This window comes from Diabrotica undecimpunctata, chromosome 4 (assembly GCF_040954645.1).
Source record: "Diabrotica undecimpunctata isolate CICGRU chromosome 4, icDiaUnde3, whole genome shotgun sequence".
NCBI lineage: Eukaryota > Metazoa > Arthropoda > Insecta > Coleoptera > Chrysomelidae > Diabrotica > Diabrotica undecimpunctata.
In genome coordinates, this window is record NC_092806.1 from 141154669 (window position 1) to 141168243 (window position 13575).

Sequence of the window (13575 nt, forward strand, 5' to 3'; positions counted from 1 at the left end):
GCAATGGGGATGGATTGGGGCAACTACAAAAAATGAAACAAATGGATACTTACATAAATCTCCTAGCCCAAAAGAGCAAATAAAAACAACAAGAAAGACCTCTAGCTATTTGAAATAAGGACGCTGCTTCGAAGAATCCTAATCTTGCTGGATAAAGGAAAAAAGGCTCTTCTTTCCTAAAATAAAGAACACAAACAGTTCTAAAATAAACAAAATGGTTCAGAGAGATAAATTAAACATTTATTGTGTCTCACCACAAACAGTAACAAAAATACAGATAATACAAAGTAAATATAAAAATAACAAAGAAAAACTTACATGTGTCCTATTCATTTACAAACTCGGGAGATGCTACAAAAACTTACGAATGCTATTGGGCTATTGAGCTATATAGCGAATAGTGAAAAATGTCTATCTTGACTTTAAAATTTAAACACAGAAAAAGTTACCTGAACCTCACTAAATCTCTCTCTGCACAATGTCTGGAGGCAGATCTGGGATGACGACCAGGGACAAGAAGATGAGGGTGGAAGCCAGCACCGGCTGGAATACAAACCTCGAAAACTGGTCTTCTTTAAAGACTGAAACAGGCACAGCACAACGGCAACATGAGGTCATCTTCAAAAACTGTTGTAAAACTGCTCAATACTACACATTTAACTGCTACTGTCACTTTATACTATATTTCCATTACAAAAAAAGGAAAACGAAAAGATTACGAATTTGAAAATAAATTCGGACTCCAATAAAACTAAACATGCCTTTAACAGTGGCCGGCTGTTGAGTGAACTCGCCTTAGCGAGAGTGAACACTTACTTTTATTTAAAATTCATTCGCACAATCTTGGTATAAACAAAACACTTACAACGGTAACGGGAACTCAAAATATCCTAAAAGAGGCTTCGATCAAAGAATACCTACAAAATACGCATATTGTGAAATATAAACAAACTATTAAATGGTTTTCATTAACTCTAGAGACGCAAAAAAAGGAAGTTGAAAGATTCGGTGTTTTAACTTGTAACTTATTCTTTGATATTTTAACAAATACGAGAGGGCTTCAATACATATCCAAAGAATTTTCAAATGCTACAAGTCCCATAGGAAGGAGGAAAAGAGGACGACCCCAAAAATCATGGAGGAACGAAGTAGACGACGCCATGAGTAAGAGAGGCCTAAACGATGGAGAATGGGACAACAGAGAGAGATGGAAACAGTTGAGCGAGGGAAGGCAGTGAATACTGTAGAATCCCTGAATATATTATATATATATATATATATATATATATATATATATATATATATATATATATTGTTATGCTATTTAAATTGTATTATATTGCTTACTTAGGAAAAATCCTGTCTATATTTATTAAATGAACTAATCTCCAATTAATCACAATAAATCAGCATTAATTAATTACAATCTCAGGCTATTTAAATTGTACGATTTACCTTTGATCGTGGATTCAAAATACTTTCCAATTGGCGTCCTAATCGGGATAGGTAATATGACCTGAATAAAATACATAGAATTTCAACTGAACTATATGTGAGATGTCCTTTATTTTAATGAAATTTTATACAACAATCAATCCTGTAATATTTGCAATATACTAACTTTAAATATATGAGAAGTTGTTTTCTATCATGGACCCAAATGTTATTTTACATTGATTTTTAATATGTGTTATAACTAAGCTCTTTTTATAATTCCTTTTTTTTTTAGTGATCGCAAAATTAACTGTCTCTATTATTTATTCAATTTACTTAATTAATAAATGAAAATCACACTCCGGCTCTAATGAAATTTGACTGACCTTTCCTTCTCTGCCGTTGCAATTCTATGGCCACGCCACAACAAAAAAATCCTTTCTCTGCTTCTGCTCCTATTGTGGTCCAGATGACGTACACCTTTCTCCTATCTGTCCTTGTATCTCCAAATGTTTCCGGCTTCGTCTGCTATTAATATTCTTAGGCCCTTTGGTTTTCTATCTCTCTGTATCCCGTTCCTCACACTGGTCAGCTTTTCCACCGCAAATAAACACACCCGGTAAATTACGTCTTCGGGACTTCAAACAAACACAAATCACAAAGCTCCTTCCTTCTTGGACGACGAAAACTGACTAACTAACTTTTTTTTCTCTCTCCTATCTCATAGCCAAAACCAAACCTCCTTGCATTCAAAATTTGACCAATCAAAATCATCCACCTCTTGTGAGTATATCGTTACCACCCAACTCTCTCTATAAAACGTCATTCGGGTAATTCCAGAAAACAAATCTTCTTTAATTATTCTAACTAAATCTATCTATTTTACAAATATTTCTTACTAATAGCTACAAACGATACCTGTTTCTCAATTCAATGTCTTTTGTTAATAAACTTTTACCGATATAATCTTTCGGGGAGAAAACCACCGCAAATCCCGGTCCATTGTTCAACACTTTCTATATACACTTTTATTCCGGGTAAAACCATTTCACAATAACCGACTTATTTAAATTTCTTATCGATAATATTTGAAAGTCTTGTCTCTGAGGCCTAATGAACAATTCTTCGAACAACTTAAAATACATATTTTGTCTTATACAGGATGTTTGAAAATTCATATGCCCGTGTCTTTATGAAATATCAATAATTTTAATTTTTATTTAAGTAATAAAATTTGTATATCGGTTTTTTATTGCTTATGGACATTCAAAAGTACAACAAATCCCCGCCTTTGTAATCGATAAAATTTATCAATTTATGCAACTAAATTTTCTCGAGGCAAAATAAACGCACTTCCTGTATGCTATCTGTACTTATGCTACGTATTATCCTATCCTACTATCTACTTTATACAAATTTAAATCTTCATTCGTGATATTTATATACATCATGGATATTATAAATACCTCTGATCTTTTCAGAATCCATATGTTTCAACTCATAGCTGTTTACTCCATCTTCGTTGTTTACTATGTATGGCCCTTCGAAAACAGGCATCAATTTTGCGCAAATACCGGTCTGAAGATTTGACACTCTTAATGCTCTTACCATTACTTTGTCACCCTTTTGGAAAGTTACTGGTCTTCGTTTCCTATTATGACCCTGTCTCTGGATGTATTTCTCATTGCTTCTTCTTAATCTCCTCTGAACGGTTTCTATAACCTGTCGATACTCTCTTTGTTCTGGATCTTCCCACGGTCTTATCGGCATGACGCCTTTCATGATGTATTCTGGTGTTTCTTTCGTTACTGTACTTGGCATGGAATTTAGGTACATCTCTATTTCTCCCAATTTTCTGTCCCATCGCCGATGTTGACCATCCGTTGCAATACGAAGAAATTTCGTTACCTCTTGTATAAATCGCTCAGAAGGATTACTTTGGGGATGCCTGATGCTTACAAAGTTCGTCTCGATTCCCCGTTCTCTAAGCTGTCCCTTGAAACGATCATTTCGGAAGTACGTTGCATTGTCTAGTAAAATTTTTCTTGGGGTTCCTACCGTAGCGATGAAATTGTCTATTTTTCTCAATATTTCTTCCCCTTTTGTGGTGCGGCAACTATATAATTTTACGTATTTTGAGAACACATCCACCATCACCAGAATATGCTTGTTCCTTTGCGTGGTCACAATTAGATCGCTTAACATGTCGATGGCTATAATGTCCAGGTTGTTCCGGGAAACAATGCTCTTTGCAATATTTTCGTTTTTAAAATTCCTGCTCTTGTATTTCTGGCATACTTCGCATTTCTGTGTGATCTCTTTTGCAATGCGGTAATCTTGTCGACTGATGTAGTTTTCCCTAAATACAAGCCATACCTTTCTACTGCCAATATGTCCATTTTCCTCGTGTAGTTTCTTGATGATTCTTTCTGCCAATGTCGGTGTCACTAAATATAATTCCTTTCCGTCTATTCTCTTAAAAAATATCTCGTTTTCTAGCTCTGCTCTTCTCTTTTCTCTTTCTTCTAGGCCTTCCTGGTCGGTCCTTATCTCATTTAACGAAAATATCCCTTCGTCTTGTGTCAATCATAATTTTAATTGGTTTCTCATTTATAAATCCATCCACAAATTTTAAATTAACTCCATTTCTCTTTTCATTGTTTCCTGCCAGTTTAATAAATTCCTTGGGGTGACAAAAAATTCCTGTTTGTTTCTTCGTTTTTAGTGAGCGCCTTCTTGAAAACACGCCTGTTGTTCTTCTGTGTTTTCTCTCCCGTCATCTTCTCTCTCATATTCATTTTCTTCTCTTTGCATATTATTTATTTCTCTTCTGTTCTCTTTTGGTCTATCATTCCCGTATCGATTACCGCGAGATTCCTGTTCATTCCGTGGGTTATTGTATCTGTTTCCTTGGTATGGGCGGTTATTTCTACTCTGATTTTCCCGATCCCTGTTTTCATTCCATCTCTGGGTTCTGGGTTCATAATTCTCTCTTCCGTTCGGTCTATTTTCATATCCCCGTCTAGGTATGAATTCTCGTCTTGTATAATCTCTTCTAAAATTTTGACCTCTATCTCTATATTCTTGGTTTTCTCTTTGTCTATAATTTTCTTGCGGTCTTCTTTCTCTTCTTTCATGCCTATGTGATTCTCTCATTTGCAAAAATTGACATAAGCTGTCAATGTCCTTGTAATTTTGGAGATTTATGTGGTCTTCCAAGGTATCTTCAAAATGTCGCGATATCAACTCTACCAATTGTTCTGATGAATAATTATATTGCAAATGTTTTGCATTATTATAGAGTTGTAATGCGTACATCTTTTCTGATACGCCCATCCTCTCATGGTATTTTCCATTTTGTAACTCTTTATTTACTTGTAGTTGCTGGATTTTTCCCCAGAAATAATTTAAGAATCTTCTCTCAAAATCTTGCCAATTGTCCAATTCTTCTTCCTTGCTGACAAACCAAAGATTTGCCTCTTCTGTGAGATGGTTTCTGATGGTTTCCTTTGCTGTTGCAAACGGTCCTATGTATTTGACTTTTTCCTTTAGGTTATTTATAAAAGGCACTGGGTGTATTTTCCTTATATCCCCGCCAAATCGTACTTTTACGTCTTCTGTGCTATGTACGATGACTTCCTTTCTTTCTACTCCTCTTATCTCCATCTCTGCAATTTGTTTAAATCTCCTTTCCGTTTCTTTCCGGTCTTCTTGTAGCGCATTTTCAAATTTTATTTCTATCTGTTCTAATTCCCTTTTTTGCATACTCTGAATATCCTTCATTTTAGTTTCGATTTCTTCTCTCTGCAATTCTATTTTCCTCTCTGTTTCTTCCCTACTTCTTTCTAAACAGACTTTTATTTCGTTTTCATATTTGTCCATACGCGTTTCCATTTTTTGTTCCATTTTTCTTTGGTTTTCTTCCAAATTGTCCAATTTTTGTTCCGTTCTTTGTTGTGATTCATCCATTATGTGTTTTGTTTCCAGTTGATTTTTATCCATTTTTTGTGACGATTCTTGTATTTGTTGTGTCTGTATTTGCATCATAGCTAATAATTTTTCTAACATCCCTGTTTCTTTTCTTTCCTCCATTATTGTAGCATTTCCTTCATTATCCGATCCTTCATCAATAATTGTTTCCTCTTCTATCTTATCCTCTTTCCTTTCTTGCGTTTTGCTTTGACTCCTTGTGGCCGACATGTTCGTTAGATTATTTATCCCCGCCAAATATGAAACTTTGAAATTTGTGCAATAATTTCCCCGCCAAATATAAAATTCTACTGGTCTGTTGCAACAAACGGGACTTTTCCTGTTCAAATGTAATAACTCTTGAGTACGAGTATCAAATTTCAATATCCCACAAATAAATCAAATGGTAAAATATCAAATGTCAAAATCAATCAAATCATTCAAGTATGGTAAAATTATCAAATTTAAATATCACACAAATAAATCAATTATGGTAACCTATAAATTGTCAATATCACGAATAAATCAATTATGGTAAATTGTATCTTAAAAAAAATATATAATCTTTATGTCCTCAATTTTTACATAATATTTCACTTTATCCCCGGCATATAAACTTTCAAATATCTGCTCGTCTACTCCTATCCTTTCAAATTTGCCAACTAGAAATATTTTTCAAAGCTTTACACGTTGGGGGCCATTTTGTTATGCTATTTAAATTGTATTATATTGCTTACTTAGGAAAAATCCTGTCTATATTTATTAAATGAACTAATCTCCAATTAATCACAATAAATCAGCATTAATTAATTACAATCTCAGGCTATTTAAATTGTACGATTTACCTTTGATCGTGGATTCAAAATACTTTCCAATTGGCGTCCTAATCGGGATAGGTAATATGACCTGAATAAAATACATAGAATTTCAACTGAACTATATGTGAGATGTCCTTTATTTTAATGAAATTTTATACAACAATCAATCCTGTAATATTTGCAATATACTAACTTTAAATATATGAGAAGTTGTTTTCTATCATGGACCCAAATGTTATTTTACATTGATTTTTAATATGTGTTATAACTAAGCTCTTTTTATAATTCCTTTTTTTTTTAGTGATCGCAAAATTAACTGTCTCTATTATTTATTCAATTTACTTAATTAATAAATGAAAATCACACTCCGGCTCTAATGAAATTTGACTGACCTTTCCTTCTCTGCCGTTGCAATTCTATGGCCACGCCACAACAAAAAAATCCTTTCTCTGCTTCTGCTCCTATTGTGGTCCAGATGACGTACACCTTTCTCCTATCTGTCCTTGTATCTCCAAATGTTTCCGGCTTCGTCTGCTATTAATATTCTTAGGCCCTTTGGTTTTCTATCTCTCTGTATCCCGTTCCTCACACTGGTCAGCTTTTCCACCGCAAATAAACACACCCGGTAAATTACGTCTTCGGGACTTCAAACAAACACAAATCACAAAGCTCCTTCCTTCTTGGACGACGAAAACTGACTAACTAACTTTTTTTTCTCTCTCCTATCTCATAGCCAAAACCAAACCTCCTTGCATTCAAAATTTGACCAATCAAAATCATCCACCTCTTGTGAGTATATCGTTACCACCCAACTCTCTCTATAAAACGTCATTCGGGTAATTCCAGAAAACAAATCTTCTTTAATTATTCTAACTAAATCTATCTATTTTACAAATATTTCTTACTAATAGCTACAAACGATACCTGTTTCTCAATTCAATGTCTTTTGTTAATAAACTTTTACCGATATAATCTTTCGGGGAGAAAACCACCGCAAATCCCGGTCCATTGTTCAACACTTTCTATATACACTTTTATTCCGGGTAAAACCATTTCACAATAACCGACTTATTTAAATTTCTTATCGATAATATTTGAAAGTCTTGTCTCTGAGGCCTAATGAACAATTCTTCGAACAACTTAAAATACATATTTTGTCTTATACAGGATGTTTGAAAATTCATATGCCCGTGTCTTTATGAAATATCAATAATTTTAATTTTTATTTAAGTAATAAAATTTGTATATCGGTTTTTTATTGCTTATGGACATTCAAAAGTACAACAATATATATATATATATATATATATATATATATATATATATATATATATATATATATACATTATCTGCATTATATTCCTAAATAGATCGTATTTTTCATTTATCATGATGTGCCCCAAGTATTTTATTGTTTTCCTATCTTTTCTCTCTTTGTCTTCAAAAAGCTTTGCTATATATTATGTCCATCTCTGCATTTTCTGGTTTGAATCTGTTATAAGGGCATCACTTTCATCTCTTAGTTTTCTAGTTTGAACTGTCTTTCTCATTCTTGTTAGTTCTCTAATTATTTTATGCATGTTAAAAAAATCATATTTTTTCTCAATTTCTTTTAGTTCTTGGCACTGCTCATGTAACATTCTCTCTTTAGCTTCTTTTATTTTCTTTTTAATTAATCGATTGGCTTCATTATATTTAATTGGATTTTTTGTTTTGAATTATTTTCTTTTATTCATTAATAGTAGTATCTCTTCAGTCATCCAGTCTTTATGTTTTCTTTTTTTTGCGTTTTACAGTTTGTTCCTTTGTGGTTCCCTTTTTCTCTTAATATTGAAGAGTACAGATAAATAAATATCGAAAATCGAAAAACAGGGTTCATATCAATTAAAAATTAAAAATACCCTTAAAAAGAGGGACTAATATGGTCTTGGCCGAATTTCTTCTGACCAAAAATCTAACTCTGCTTGGAACTGTTCGGAAAAACAATCCCGACACTCCAATGGAACTAAACAATTTTAGAAACTGAGCTGTTTTCTCGTCTGAATTTGCCTTTTCGAAAAAAGTTGGTATGGTAACTATGGTACCAAAGAAAAACAAACTGGTCCATGATATGTCTACGCAACATCAAGATAAGTCTGTTTCTATGAAGAAAATAGAAAACCAGAAATGATATTATCATAAAATTTTACCAAAGGTGCAGTTGATAATGCAGATAAAATGATTTGGGAATACACGCTTGCTCGACGCACTTCTATAATCGGTTCACAATTTGTCGATAGCTCACTAAAAGTTTAACCCTAATTAGAGAACTGAAATACAGAGAGGATAGGTAATACGATATAATAGTAAAAAACCAACCTGAAACTGACGGTTTAAGATGTTTTCGACTAACCCACCTTGTATCTGAAGGAATACAATACCTTATAATCCTATTACGAGGGTATTTTGAATGGTTAGAGATGACCGACCAGTATCGTAAAGTATATGATTGAAACTTTTATTTGAACTAAATAAATATATTTTTTAAATTGTACTTATGTAAATTGTATTTTTTAATAAAACTTATTTATTTTATTTAAAAACAAAAAGTTTTTTGCCATTTGTAAAAGATACATTTATTTAATTAAGGGGAAAGGCGCCAAATGTCGACAGGCAAAATTTCCAATGTGTTTTAAATGTATCCATTATTTTCGAATCCGGAGAAAACTAATAAATATTTTTGAAAAATTTAAACGCAGAAAGAAAGATTACATTATTACTGAGGGCAGAAAGTCCCCGAAAACTTCTACAATGTTTATTTTAATATGTTATGTAACAGGGGTGAAAATAAAAGAGAAAATATAATATTTGCATGCAATATTTTAATTGAAAATATTGCATGCAAAAGAAACTTTTTATTTATTCTAATAAATATTTTATTCTGCCTTTAAATTTTTCAAAAATGCTTTTTAGTTTTCTCAGGATTTGAAAAAAAAAATGGATACATTTAAAACACATTGAACGTTTTGACAGGCGACATTTTGCGCCTTTCCCCTTTAATACCTTACGATTACAACTACTATTACTTACCTTATATAATTACGATTAGAAAACTATTCAAATTCAAATTAAATAGGATCAACTGCGGAATCCGAGTCGTCTTGAGGGTTAATAATTAGCGGTTGTGTCTCTACGGTCGCGTCAATTATGTTGTCAAGATCCCACATTTTTTGTTCTTCTTCTATTACATGTCTTACTGCATCTTTCCAGTGTTGTTCTGTAATATGTTGTAAAGACTCGTATAACAATTCACGTACAGCTTGTATTTTATATGACGTATTTTTTCTAGCCACATAGCTTTTCATTTGTGTCCAAATGAGTTCAATTGGATTTATTTCGCAGTGGTAGGGTGGAAGTCTGACTGTGATGTTTCGCCTTTCCGCCATTTTGACAACTACGTATTTCTTGAACTTAGATTTGTGTTGCCGGGCAATTTTTAAAAGTTCTGCTTTTACCATTCTATCTTCGTAAGGCAGATACTTATTCCGCAGCCAGTCAAGAATATCCTGTTTCTTCCACGCAGTCGTTGGAAGTCTTTCTACTAGTCGTGAATGATAAGGTGCATTATCTAATACTATAATTGAATTTGGTGGTATGTGTTCAATCATCTGCTCAAAATACTCTTCGAAAACATCAGCTGTCATCTCCTCGTGATAGTCTTTTGTGCTTTTGGACTGAAATTCCAACTAACCATGCTTAACAAATCCTTTTTCACTGCCAATGTGAGAAATTATTAATCTACTGCCTTTACCAGAAGGTGGGGAGATACCAGTAAACCAACCTTCCATAAAGGCTTGCCTGGAGCTTAATATATTTTTATCTGACCAAATTTTTTTTAGAGTATGACCTAAGTTTACCCACGTTTCATCCTGGTAGAAGGTTGGCCTTCCTTCAGCCGGAATTTTCGTATGGATCTTAGATAATTTCTTCTCCAACATATTATCTCTTCCGGGTCAATTAAAAGTGATTTTCGGTCTGATTTCTCCCACCGGAAATTTAATTCTTTTAAAACTTGCCACAGTTTAGTTGGTCCGATATGAGGCAAATCCGGGTCGTCTCTAACTTCTTGTAAAATTTTGTTTAGGTTTGGTATTTCTTTTTTGAAAAAAAATCCATGAATTTTCCTTCGAATACCATATTTGGCAAATTCATCAATTTCAATAGGCTTTTTCTCTCTCTTTAAGTGTTCGTTTGTGTTTGGGTTAGCTATACCGTGTTTTTTTCTTTCTGATAGGAACCTATATATAGTTGACTCTCCTACGCCAGTCATGTTGGCACAACTTTCGACTATGTTGCGAACAGTGTTTGTGGGATTCTGAGAAACCAGAGCATCGTGAACATTCAGGACAATAGTCTTCTCCCTTGGTGAATAGACAGACTTACTGACTGTACGCAACAGTACCGGTGTAAAACTTGATGATGTTGATGATGAAGCCATCACAAACAATCCAACAAAACGAGCACGAGCGAAAGGTACGTATATGTTCGTAGGTATATGGAATAAAAAAATCACTCACGCACTGCAGCAAAAGAAATATTCGAGACGCTAATTACTGCCGTAGACGCGGAAACACCGACGAGCCATAAATTACATGCGATCAAAAATGTACTAAACAAAAAAATTGTTTTCGTTCGTAATAACTTCACCCTTTCAAGTTAAGTTTCTAATATAAACTGAACAGATGAGGCACGTGGCCAAAGCCGGCATCTTTATACCCATTATATTATTAAAAATCTGGGGAATTCCATCCTAATTATCTTACAACGAATAGTACCTTCGGATATGAATTCCAGGTTTTCTAGTAAAGTGATTAAACGCGAAGATTAGTATTGAAATATCCAAAGAGATAAGGTATTCTTATTTACAAAATTGTTAATGGTTAAATTCTTATTTTTATTAATATAATATAATAACCAACATTAGCCGTGAAAGTTTTAATTGTTTTTTTGCTAAATATATTAGTATTAAAATATTATTAATATTATATATAACAGTATTAAAACATTATATTATTATTTAATGAATAAACACCTTAGGAACGCCTATGATTTACGACCGTTTTATGAGTTTGAGGCACATTTCGTGCTATCAACAATTTGTGAACGGAGAATAGCTAGCCTTATCGACTATTTATGAACTTTCTTGATATTACTGCCCTAAACAGTTAAACTTACGAAATGTTTGTATTTTGACAACGTTTCCGAAGTGAAAATTGAAACGTCAATAAACTTACTTTAACCTTTAATTGTGGCTTATTCCCATATTTAAATAGTAATTACTTTAACATGCCACAAGAAAATAGCTTCAGAACTTACGAAGTGTTTGATAAGCCTATCAAATTTTTATTGATAATTCCCGAATAAATTCTGTTTTTTTAGGTGCTTATTAGCTCAAGAAATTGTGACAAAACTGTGTTGAAAACTGCGTAAATAATAAAATACATAGGTTGGCTAACACTAGTTAAAATGGCAATGTCAGAAGTTTTGGCCATTAATATGGGCTAGTACAATAGGCATTAAATAACAATTTTTATGACCCATAATTATTCGTTCTTGAATACTTGTGTTGTGCTAAAACTAATTTATTTTCTTTTAGTAAATGCCTTTTGAGCTTGAAAATATAATATTATGATTTATGCTTTTCAATGCCGTTTGTACTGTAATCTTCCTTTGTTTAGCTTTATTACGCCGAAAGGTGGCGCCACTTTGATGAACAAAAATATTGTTAATTTGAAATTATGTTTATTATATTTTAAACTGTTTTGACTATTAGTTTATCTGTACGTGTCATTAAACAGAGGTTTTCATTGTGTCTATTGTACATAAACTTAATAATTTGTATGGATTCCGTTGTTCAGCATTCCATTTGTAATGTTAACCATTCCATTTTCTGGTATTCCTAATAACTGTAATTATTTATCTAGAAGATGGTATAATTATGAAGAGAATAAATGTATTTTGGATTTCAAAAAATTCTATTAAATTTTTGGCATGCGTATGATCGTATCTTGTGAGCATACGAATTTAAAAAATGTGCTTTATTTGCCTAAAAATTTATTATTGTCAGTTTTATGGTTCATTAAATAAAGGAGTTTTTTCACCGACCATATTACTTCCCCAGGACATACCACTTTTTCCTTTATTCTTTTTCGCTCTCTAAGTACACGAATTCATTGGTTATATGATTTTACACAAATCCTGTTTTCGTCTGAAAGTAGCACGTGTTGCCAATTTCCAATGTTCCAGTTTTGGTATTGAAGACACCAATTTAGGCGACCAATCTTGTACTGCCTGGTTAACTCGGGAACCCGTAACTGTATACTGCTATATAGTCTTTGGGCACGAAGTCTTCTTATTATCGTGTCAACTGTATCAAACACTTACACCTGTACCTTCCAAAAGCTGCTTTGGAAGTTGCGGCTAAGGAAGTGTTGGGTCTCTTCTAGCTACTTGGACAATAAAACGATCGTGGCAAGCTGTTGTTACTTTTTGGCGACTTTATCTTTGTCTATTCTTAAGCGTTCCTAACTCCTGGTACCTAGCATAGGTTTTTAACACAACGACCTGTAAATCAATCATCGAAAAATGTAATTATCAATATTGGCCAGTAGCAGGATATTTGCTGCATCGGCAATAAAAAACTGTAACAGAAGATTGTAAAATATAAGGGTGGTCCTATTTAAAAATTCGCATATTATTCGTATATCTCAGAAACTGTACATTTGGCAACGTCGAAAATATATAATTTTAAATTCTACATCTAATATAACATTTTGTTACTATATTACACGGCGAGTCACAGATATTTTGTATCTTTGTTTCCATACTTTACGCGAGCACTGTCTAGTCTAACTATTTCTGTGCATATATTACTTTGTACAATTCACCGATTCTTTTGTATTCTTCTAGTAAATACTAAATAGATTCCATTGCACCTGAACATTATTCCAATTAATAATAACTATTAATAGTCTTACTGTATCGCTCTGCAAGAATTAGAAATTGTTTAATTGCTGATATTTAACTTTGTTTTATTGACATCATCATTAAAATTCCTTTACTAATGCAAATGTCGCTTCAGATTGATATGGTTTGTTAATTCCCGTTGACGTTTTAATGTCAATACCATTACATGTTTTCACAATAGTATTTACAATAGAAGAAAATGCATATATCTAGTTAATATACTTAAGAATTACTTAGCGAATAGTGAAAATGCTTAAGAGATATGTGGTTGAGAGAACATAGGTCAGTGTTTTCATTCTGTGTGTAGATGACCGTTATATACATCGTTTCTTCTTTTTTACCACTACCT